The sequence below is a fragment of the Branchiostoma belcheri genome, unplaced genomic scaffold, assembly GCF_001625305.1.
Source record: "Branchiostoma belcheri isolate BF01 breed outbred unplaced genomic scaffold, Haploidv18h27 scaffold36, whole genome shotgun sequence".
NCBI classification, from domain to species: domain Eukaryota; kingdom Metazoa; phylum Chordata; class Leptocardii; order Amphioxiformes; family Branchiostomatidae; genus Branchiostoma; species Branchiostoma belcheri.
The window spans coordinates 1,406,397-1,416,341 of NW_017803976.1; positions in this window are offsets into that span (position 1 = coordinate 1,406,397).

The window sequence follows — 9,945 nt, forward strand, 5'->3', positions numbered from 1 at the left end:
GAAGCGGGTTGGAGGAGGTGAGAATTGTCATTGGACGTTTCTGAAATTTAATTGAAAGGGTAAAAATGGTAGGATTTTTCTCACAATTACAAAGATGTGCTGTTTTAAGAAGTTATCGTTGAGATTCTGATAAATTAGCTGATAGAAAAGAAACTAAAGCGATGCCAAAAATGACAAGAACTGCTAGAGTATACTACAGCATACATTGATTTTATTGCAAATTGTCATCCACCCCCCCCCCAAAAAAAAATGTCGGCTAGGCCATTTCTTACCATGTTTGAAGAAAAATGACATATTTATTATCTTTATCTTCGTCTCATCCCAAATGATGGTCCTACTAGCCGGATTTACTTTGCTGCTTCTTTCTTTACCTGATGAGCTTGTCCAGCTCTGCTGAGCCATGATTGGATGACAAATGGGGGATTTGCCTCCATTTCTCCCAAAGGCTGTCATGGAAAATGGCGTCTTTCTGGGGCTTTAGCTGAATATCCAATCATTGGCCTGGATTTGCTTTGTCGTTGGTGACAAGGAACAGGGAATTTATGACCATTTTAGTCATCAGGTTCAACAGAGAGTACTCTCTGTTGAACCTGATATTCATGGCCAATGTGAGACAGTGTTCTTGTAGGGCGTGTGATTATAATTCAGTTTTCAGATTTATCTTGTTTGGGCATACCATCCTTTTTTCATGCTGGTAAAATTCCTTGAACATGAATGGACAATAGATTCTTGCCATATTTCTTCCATATTTGTCGGACAATAAAAAAAAAACTTTGTTTTTTTCTAGTAATTGCATACTACATATGGTACATATTATTTTTAGGTGTAGGTGGTACGGCTTGGGACAAGGCCATTGAAAATCTTTATGGTCATCCCCCATGGACTGGAAAAGTGTCTCTCGTGACTGGCACCTTGCCATCCTAGAGTTAGGATGATTCAAATTGTGTTGTTATGTGTCAAATTTAAAGTTGTTTTGGGCACACACATACAAAAGTGTTTATGTGATCTTGTGTGAAAATTAGCCACACTTACAATGTCTCAGAACAAGGATACACATGATCAGTGCACTCCTGTTTGTTTATATGGATCAGTCCCACTTAAAATCTCTCCTGGCAAGAAGGGCTTCTGTACTACTTATTTCCTGTCAGACTAAAGTGTGTTTTTGATCCCTTGGGCCTCTGATTTCCAGACTTTTGCAAACTTTCTTTGGAATGGGCGGCGACCAACCATATTCATCCTACTTTTTGTAGACAGTCTCTTGTTCATTTCTGTCTCCTGTCAACACACAGTGTTTACATCTTGTCACCTTTTATCTATTGTCCTCCATTTTATCTTTTGTAACAGCAAAGGCAAAACCTTGAAAGAAGGACAAAGGAAAAGGAGCTTTATGTATTGGGTTGTAATGAGTTCAGTTGTATGCCCTCCAGCCCAGGAAGACTAAACAAACAAATTACAGAAGAGGAAACTGGAAGGAATGATCCAAGTCAGAAGGACAGGCAGACTTCCTCATCAGAGCAGCCCAAACCTTGCATGGTTATTGGCTGACATCTGGAGTCTATATTGGATCTGTTCCTAATTACTGTAGGAAGCATTGCTCCTGATGCACTCATAAGGGAAAGGGACAGTTCATTTTGAATGTCAAGGTTCAAGATTTACCCTATAATAGTGATGAATGGACTTGTACTGATGTTTCAATCCTAGTCCTACAGCTTTTTTATCTAGAGAGACAATAAGTAAAAAAACAACAACTCTAGACCGAATATAATATTACATATATAACATAACTTCCAAGTAGAAACTAAGAAAGCGACAATGCTTCTATTAATAAGAAGTGCAAAGAGGGGAGACTGTGACAGCTATTCAGTTTTTTTTTCTGGAAATACATAAAATTCTGCTAGAAGAGATTGTTCACTTAAAACCTGTATCGGATTTCTAGGCTGTAGATTGCAAATTTTTTTCTTGTCACATAGAATGGGTTGTCTCTAGTGGTCACTACATCCCTGACGAAGGCCATAACTTGTAGTGTAGTACAAGGTGAGTATATACAGACCCTTGTACACTACTGATGGATATGACCTAGTGTGAACATGTGTTTCAGTTCAACTATAATCTTAAAGTCACAAAAACAGCTTGACTTGTGAGATACCCTACTGGCAGAGATGTCTTAAAGAAAACTTTGCCCCACTCCTTCTGTTATTTTGTCAGGTGGCACTTGTTTAAGACAAGTTGTAGTGTTATTGGATTTTGCTCTGCGACTCAGTACGTGGCCTGAGCATCTTGTCTCGAGTCAATAGCTCAGGAGATGGGAGGGAGGGAAGAGAAACACCCATAGTTATTTATCAAAGCTGTGAACATGCAAATAATACATTTCCTACTCAAGCATCGCAATAGGAAAGACACCTAAATTTTAAACAGTCACAACTTACAGTAACAATTGTATAACATTTTGTTCATTAAAGGGAGATTTAAACCTTCAGATAGCCGAGCATTGATTTGCTAATTGCAAAAAGCTCAGGCTGGCTAAACCTTCCCGCTTATCTTACTAGTACACAATAGGGCATGCTTTATTGGCATCCTCGAGTCTCATAAGGGTATGATAATGGCTTTGGAAAAGACCCTGTGAAAAGATTAGGACCACAGGCTCAGCCCCATCATTACCTTGAACAAATAAATGCTGCCAATCAATTCAGGCTCCCATAAACCCAGCACAGAGATGCTTCTGTGTACTTGGATAAACATGTAAATTACAGGGAGGTATCTCCAGCGGTTGTTGACACTGAGAGCAGTATCAAGTTGAAGATCATGTGTGATTCACCGGTGCCCTTCTTGAAGTTCAACAAAGCCTGTCACCCCACTGTTCTCCACCAATCACAGGCAAGCTCTCAGGAGGAAGTCTGTACTTTGTGGCTGGAGTGGAAATATGTTCCATATGACAGAGAAAAAACATCAAAGAGCAGCAAAATTAATAGCTGATCATAAGAAAACATGTTTAGTTATCATGATAATTAACTTTTAGTGCGATACCGGTAACCTTGAAGTTTTCCAGTGAGGAATTAGAGTACAGAATTTCTCTCATCAAATATATTCTGCTGTCTGACAAGTCATTTAGGGAAGTCTAGAGCAATTTTTTCCCCAAGATTTATGAAGTTCAAGTTAATGTTACTGGTTAATGGTATCCAAATGGGCTCTACTCATTTCACCACTTGCCTCAATCAATGAAAGGTAGCTCATGTGGTAACTACATTTATGATGGCCTTGGCATGTCTGTATACCTGGTGTACGGGTGTTCTTTGTTGTGTTTTTTACATGTTAGGTACATGTACTGATAAGTATGGTAGTAATGGTACCTATTTGGGTTAATGCGATTATAATAGCCACAGTGCAATTATATGAAGCAGAAACTATATTCATTACATAGAATTGCATTGTATGCGTAATGTTAATTGACTGTAAAGTATACAGATCTCCAGGGGGAAAAGTTTATCCTTTGCAGTCTTGAAGACTGTGACTAGACACTGAGTTCATCTTTGGAATGTTGGCCAATTCCCTAACCATCAGGTAATTCCACAAAATCTCCCCCAGTCAACTCCTGAACTCTGGCAATCCTACAGAAATCCCACCCAGACGTGAAGTCCTTTGAAGTTGTGTCCCTACCTGGGGGAGGGAGGGCAGAGGAAAATCCCAAAGTTACTCCAGAGCAAGGGTGGGCCACTGATGGCAGACAGCTACCTTCTGTTGTTGATTCCCTTACAGCAGGTCCAATTGTCTCATCCAACCCTGCATGTATACATCATCAGGCTTCTTCATGTGTATACAGATAGGAATGTAGGAGTGGGAGGGGGGTGGAGGAAAATAATAAATGGTATAGCTGTTGATGGAGAAATCACAAAAAAAGAGAAAATTCTGAAGTATGAAAAAAATTATTTGCCCAAACAAGAGAAAAGTAAAGCCTTGGAATGTTATTTTGAGCTGTGATCCAAGTACAGCAATTAATTAATTAATTTATACTGGTAGATTAACCATACACATCAACTTGGCAGTAGACTACATGTATGATGTAGTTGAATGTGCCAAGCATTTTCTGCAGCCTTTCAGGAGTTTGTATAGGGCACTGTTTGTGAATGGTACGTTCCAGGACTTTAACAAGACCCCATGTGCCATCTCTTCCTGAGGCCTGTTTGGCAAAGTTCCAGGACCAAAGGCGAGACTTTTCCGTAGAAGGATTAAAATTTATCAAAATGTGGCATGTAATAGTTATGCAGTGAGACAAGGTAATTTGGTGGGGATATCCGGATGAAAAGCAATTAAACCAGGGGTTAAATAGCTCCCAGTGATGTATTTTACACCCAAGTAACGACAGAAAAATTATGAAGGTGCTGCACAGGAGAACTGGAAGCAATTTGGCTGAGTAGGTTTTCTTGTTGGCATGTCAGGGGAAGGGAGCACCCTGGTTAATTATTTCTGTGTGGAGAACAGAGAGGAAGGGAATTGGTCTGGTTTAATGGCACTGGTGTTGCCAAATGTTTGCTTTTATTTTGGGAGAAAGAGATTCTCTGGCCAACTGTGGGGTTATATATACACACAGGAGCAGCCAAGGTTTTAGAATGATAGTATAAAATGATCCAGATTTTCCTGGGGATGAGAACATCACTTTTCATAGCTCATTAGTATGGAAAAGTTGTAAATTGACGTGCTCTATCGAAGTAAAGCAGAACGTTGTACATCTAAAGGCAGGGAAGATATGGATCGGGGATTAATTTAAGGGATCAGCACACAAATTGGTTCTCTGCTTAGCCTAATTGTGTATCAGACGGGCCTTGAGTTGAATGGTATTTGAGAATTGAGCAGGAAGGTAAAAAGTAGAATATAAAACTTTCACTGAAATGAGAGGACAGACAAAATGACATAGACATTTAGTTGCGGTTACTAGGAATGCTTCTTGCAAACATATATTGCGAAGGTTTTGTTTTCTGTTAGAAAGTTTCTGTTAGAAAATGTTTTGTATATTGCTTTTACAGATATGTGGCCTTGTAGCATTGCAGGGTAATAAAACTGAAAAAAAAACTGTTTATTTTGATTAGTTAATGCAAGGTGGTTGATGTATTTAGGGCATCAGTGTAATGCCCTAACCCTCTGCCCTAACCCTAACTTAACCCTAACCTTACCCCTAACCCTAACCCATTTTTATATATGATACAGACATAATATATGTAGTGTAGTTGTGGTCACTATCAGCCTTGATATGTGCCTTATGATACAACAACATTTATGGTTGTTGTTTGAATGTATATGAGATGATTTCAACAAAGCAACCTTGCATACAAAGCTGACAACAACAAGGTAGATTAACAGATGGATCTGGCAGGTATTCACACATTATAATGTATCATAATTTAGTTGGGGCTTTTCAGGTTGATAATATTGACAACCCAAGGTCCCCAGCTGGTATTTAGGTTGATATCTATTAGAGATTTCCTCTACTGACATGTTTCCTGTCCTCTTCCCACCTCCTTAATTCATTGAGAAAGCCTGTGGAAACCATGTAACTGGGTCACCCTTAAATAAACAGACTTATCTAGACCCTGTACAAAAGAATTGTGTTAATTTCTGATTTTGGTCATATAATTAACTAGAAAGGGCTCTCTCTTTTTTGAAAATCTGCTGGCTGAACTATGGGCTAAAACGTGTACATTGTACAGTATACATTGCTGGTATCATTCTTTTGACATTGTACCAAGATATCAATGTATATTTTACACCTACATGTACCCTGGAAACTATAATGCCTGCATAAAGGATATAAGCACATGAGCAATAAATATAGAATACAACACGGGATATTCCGTATCGCCTGAGGTATCGGCCCGACCGCGGGTCGGATCGCCCAACGGCCGCAGGCCGGAGGACGATCCGACTCGCGGGAGGGCCGTGACCGAGGGCGATGCGGAATATACCGTGTTGTATTTTATTTATATCATACCCACCCAAGAAAACACGCCTTTCAATGCAAGATGAGCCAAAAGTTGGTGCCACTAAACCCTCAAATGCAACAACATCAATTCCAACATCCGGATTCTGTATTCGAATTTTTGAAAGGGGCACACGCGGTTAGGGCGAAACGCGTTCGAATCGTTTTATGGAAGCCATGGAAGCATTCCGGACCGGGCCGTACCGTAAAGTACGGCCCGGTCCGGAACGTTATCGAACGTTATCGCGGCCTGGGTATGATATAATGGTAAGTACAATGTAGATGGCCCAGTTTGTTGATGTGTTTGTAACTTGTAATGAAATAAGAGGTCCTAGCCTATGAAGTGATGAACTTTTTACATTAGCATTAGGAGGCTTTTAAAGCACTAGTAAATAGTATCTATGTACATGTATGAAAGTAATGTACATGAATATCAAACTGTGTCTTTCAGCCAAAGCTACCAAACTCTCTAATTTGTCTCACAAAAAAGGTTCTGTATTAAAAATTACATGAAGGTTCAGAATCCCTGAACCAGGAACTAATATGACATTCTTTTGAACATAGTAGATGAAGGAATGTTCTTTGTTTGATTTTTCATCCAGTGTCCTTTTACGATTGTGATGTGGATTACAGTAGAAAGCACAAACTGTTTTGTGTCATTTGACTCGGCAATGCTGAAATAGGGACCAACAGGTTAAAGCAAAATATTTATGCAGACTTGGTCAATGACAGATGTACTGGTTTAACTTTCAATCTCAATGTATCACAGCTGTATCCTTTCAATTATTCTGCTTTAAAGAATGTCTTTTGAATTGTATTCCTGGTCCATGGCATTTTGTCTGAATCATTGGTATTACCAAGTGTTACAAAAATTACGAAAAAAAAAGGTCAAAAGAATGAAAAAAAAACTGTCAATCTGGTTTAAACAAGTGGTGATTTAAAGGAATAGCTTGAATAATAAGTCTATACTCTCTATACTCTCTATGTGGTACTCTCTATGTGGTAGAATGTCTTTTGAATTGTATTCCTGGTCCATGGCATTTTGTCTGAATCATTGGTATTGCCAAGTGTTACAAAACTTACAAAAAAAAGGTCAAAAGAATGAAAAAAAAACTGTCAATCTGGTTTAAACAAGGGGTGATTTAAAGGAATAGCTTGAATAATAAGGATGATGCATTTCAACATGTTTTTTTACCTGAAACCAGGATGGTCTATACTCTCTATGTAGTAGTCTAAAATTATGCATGACCATTAGGGACTGGGGTAAACAGACAGCATGGCAGCTTTTGAAAAAGACTTTATTATCTGTTACAGCTGTTTACAATAAAGACGCAAGGCTTCCCATGGGGAACTACAGACACAAAAGTTTGTCCCTTTTCTTTGGTGTTTGTCTTTCCGCTGAGTTTTCCTCTAATCTAATTAGGTGATCTCTGCTTGACATCCAATTAACTGCAGACAAAAGGACCTGATTTATGTGTTTTTCTTGTCAGGGAGGTGAGAGGAGGTGTAGTTGTGATAAGTAACAGAAAGAACAACAAAGGGTGTGAAGTGCTAAGGGTCTGCACACTTTGCAGCAGTTCACCAAATACTGAGCTGTTTGTAAAGTAAATAGGACTTGATTAGGTTTCTAGGATAATCCTTTATGCTACCTTGCAGTCCTAAGGAGCTCCATGTAGACTGAAATACTAATGGGGAAATACTAATAATTTCTTGGTTAACAGATTCGCCTGCTTCATTTTTTTCTGATTTGCAAAAAAAAAAAAAATTCAGAATCAACTGCAAAATGCTCATATTTTGCCCTGAACAGTTGAAAACAGTCCTTTTCTTCCTAGTTGTTGCAGCTATTCCATCTTTCCATGCAGTGGTAGCATTAAAAGTTCAAAATTCATGGTTTAAATTTTGAACCAGCCTGGTGTGTTGACTTCATGGCTCCTATCGTACCATTTTGGGCCATAATACTTTTTAATTAATAGGATGCCTAGGTCTGTTTTTATTTTTATTTTGCCCTCCCACTCCATTATTTTTCTAGAAAAATCCATTAACCAAGAAATTAAATTGGTGTTGCCCAATGTGATTTTGTCATCGTTTTGTACATGTGGGGATACTTTGTTAGTATACTGAGGTACTACTACTAGTATACAATGATGATGATGAGTATACAATAGAACAGAAACAGATGTTGTTAGAAAAGGTTTGTCTAGATCTGCCCCAGAAACTTTTAAGAAGGCCAGGAATGTTTACTGCAATGTCAGTAGGTCTTAGATTGAATCCGGGTAGATCAAAAGGAGGAAGCAGCAATCCATAGTAATAAATGATATTTTATTATTAGTATGATTGAATTATACTTGAAAACCAAGGATGGATAAAGGTCCCTATTATCTGTTTTTGTACTTTTGAATCATCCCAAGGGTGATCCAGTATGTAAGTGATGTACAGCTCCTACTGGGGTGATAACTAAGTATGTGTCTATGGCTTCTGGCCACTTTAAACCTGGCAGTGAGCCTCAAAGTTTTGGGACAGGGCCATAGAGCCACCAGTAGTCAACATTCAATCATCCAAATGGCAGCATCGGAATCCGGTATTGTGCAATCCCAGTCTGAATGTTGTTGGTGAGGGGTGTGTGCATGAAACAAAAAGATGGGGAGGGGGGTTCTGCCCTCCTATGCTAAAAAGCAAATTGCTGATCAGGAAAAGACAGTTTCTCTCAAATAGGCCACTATCTCGTTGGCTTTTTATCTCACTTTGTGGAACCCAATTCCTGTATCCTTTTTCCAAATGAGTGAGGATTTGAATTGATGTACAGTGTATTTTTCACTTGTCAATTTATATCTTTTTCATCTGTTTATGGGACAGGAACTGAAGTTTGATTTTTCCTATTTGCTCAGGGCTGTAGGGAAATTAAATACAGGCCATACCAGGATGGTAGACTGTGCCTAGAGCCCACCATTTAGCAGATAATTGGAGATATGACTTTTTCCCATGAACTTTGTAGGAAGGTAAGTAAAAACAAATGTTGCCCCCCTCCCCAGGGTGAGATCGCCTTGCTGTAGACCCCAAGGGCTGGTGCTTTTAGCATGGTCTGAATGACAGAAATTCCAACTGCTATTACATCCTGAAGACTCAGGCTACAACGCTGCCAGAAAACATAATTGGAAGCACGATTATATAGCACTAGTGGACCCTTCAATATACAGGTAATACAGTCAGTGTGGGAATGAGGAAAAGTTTCCATTTATCATCTTTTATGTTCCAGTAAACATAAAGCGATGAATGCAGTAAATTATGAAATAATCAACTGTATTGGACTGGATTTATTTTTCCACCTCTGTAACTTAAATTTAAAGGAAGGGTTACAATGATGATGAAAGTAATATTATTTCTTTGGAAATAAGAGCACTTTTCAGGAGGATGACCTGAACTGAACTGATTCGGGTACCGTATGGGCCTTAGACAGATGTCCCGTATCCTACCTTATTCATATCTGAAAGATATTAAAAAGTAAGTTGGAGAAGCAAGACATTCAATCTTTCTGGCCCAATAATGTCCAACTTCAGTGTTATATTACAGCAATTTGATCAAGGCCACAGCTTGCGTGAGAAAGGCAGATCTGCAGCAAAATTAAACTCTAAATCACATCTGTATCGTCTGTCATTTTACTACAGGTGTCAGCAGAGAGGACCAAACAATAAAGATAAGATATTTCCTATTGCACTGCTACTAAATCAGGAACTGGCCCCTTCCCACTCTAAAAACTCCCATGGTTCGGAACTTCCCTTTTATTTCAAGGTATGCAGCTAGTATTGCATTTAAAATCTTCTGCTCATTTTTGTTGGAGTTTTATCTGATATTGATGGAATTTGTGCAACTGCTTTTTTTTTTAGATCAAGAAGGGCTGAAATGTAGCTTTTCTTCAATAGTATAAAATTAAGTCTATTAGGATGATCATTATATGTACAAGACATGTATTGTAATGGGAA